The sequence below is a fragment of the Petaurus breviceps genome, unplaced genomic scaffold (assembly GCF_028583685.1).
Source record: "Petaurus breviceps papuanus isolate PSGF00001 unplaced genomic scaffold, PetGlider_PUasm1.0 91133, whole genome shotgun sequence".
In the NCBI taxonomy this organism is placed as follows: Eukaryota; Metazoa; Chordata; class Mammalia; order Diprotodontia; family Petauridae; genus Petaurus; species Petaurus breviceps.
The window spans coordinates 81833355-81835308 of record NW_027187419.1 but is presented as its reverse complement, the minus strand read 5'-3'; positions in this window follow the sequence as shown (position 1 = coordinate 81835308).

The window sequence follows — 1954 nt, the reverse complement described above, 5'->3', positions numbered from 1 at the left end:
GAGACTTAGAAAAAGGACTACACACAAAATTCTCTGCTCTTTTTAGTGTCTATGTGAATATCTCAGGAGCTATCAAAGCTCCTTATACATCTTTCTGTGTACATTTCTGTTCACAAGTTAGGTAGCTAATCAAAGTCCTAAAAAATAAAGCCTCAAAAGCCTCATCATCTCTATTTAATAAATAGACATCCTTTCCTTGTGGAGGATACTATAGATTCTGCTGATTTTTCCAACTTGATCATGTCATTAGCTGAATACTGGGACAGGTAAGACCTATTCAGTTTAGACACCAAATAAAAATACTGATGACAACAGCATATTTCCTGTTCCTCTGAATATACTAAATTTTGCGTTGTTTTTAAAAGGAAAAATGAACATATTCTGGCATATTTTAAATCTTCAAGAATTTGAAATGAAAGCTCAATGGCAAAAACTGTTTTCCACTGACAAGTTTCTTCCAGACACCGAACAGACTATCCTTGGTTACAAGCCTGCCTATAAGCTCATCCTTCTAAGTGTTCTAACGATAATTTCGTGGAATCTTCCGAAGAGCACATATGCACTTGAACACACAATGCTCTCATGCAGCAGGTCTAAACTACAAATGCAGAAGATGTTCTCTTCTATATGTGTGAATTAAAAACCTATAAAATAATACAGGCATTCTAAAATTTGTGTTTAAACTGATAACAGCTTTACTGATTTACTGACAATGAAAATATATAGCATTTTTTCCGTCAGAGCATTTATCAACACTTGGCATCCCTGCACTAACTTGACATGTAAGATGATCAAAATGGATTATGTAATCTTTCCCATTCATTTCTATTGATTTTAGTTATGATAAAATTCATCAGTGTGCATGGGAACGCTTAGTCTGAAAGGCTCTGGTTGACAAAAAAAAACCAACAGAGCTGTAATAGGCTGGATGTAATTTTAAAATGGGATTGCACAAATACAGAACTCATGCCCTAAAGGCTTCAGCTACAAATTAATACAAATAATTCAGGCTATCTCATAAAAATTAAATCTGTCTAATGCAGAGATTTCACTTCTGATACAGCACTGCAAAATTCAGAGCAAAAAAAATTTACAAGTAAATGTCATTTTAAAAAATATAGTTTCTTAAAACATTTTTCAAACTTTTTTTTTAACTTCAAGACTAATCAAAGTTATTTTTGTGACTGCCAGCAACATCAAAATGCCAGTGAATGGACCATTTTAATCAGTTTTATTGATTCATGCTTTCAGTTCTTATTCAGTTAAAAACAAGGCACATTAAATACATCCTCTTATTGCTCTATAAATGCATGCAGCTCATTCTGTATATCAAAAGTAATAAATAATGGCAATAAAACACCAAGACAGTTATAAAAATGACAACCCAGCTTCAAACACAGTATTTAACAGTCCAATCTAGAACAATAACCTAACATAATACATAAAAGTGCCACATGTAAAAACATGCAGTATGTCTATCCAGGCCAGCACAGAGTTTGTAGCTGTTGGTATTTTGTTTCTGGTTTCACACATTTTAAGGACGGTTCTCCCCTGAACCACCCATAGCACTGAAATAATGCAAGACAGTACAAAGATACAACTGCATTGGTTTCACCATTAATATTACATTCATATGCCAACAGCTTTTTCTTAAATACATAAAAGGTGGGATAATTAATTCAATAATCAATCCTTGCATTTTTTAACCTATCAGAAATAAGAATGCAGTTTTGTTGTTGTTGTTTTTTTTGCCAGAGAATAAGAGACAGCTAGCATTCCACATACCATGAAGAAAGGCCAAACAAAGCCAGAATTTAAAGCAGAATAAAGGAGCATGCAATAGAAATCCTGAGGTTCCACTCAAGATACATTGATTGAAAGCAAGAAATGGTACATAGGGTATGTGGCAGGGAGATACAAGTCATCGTTATCTTGATTTAACTAGAGGAAGAGA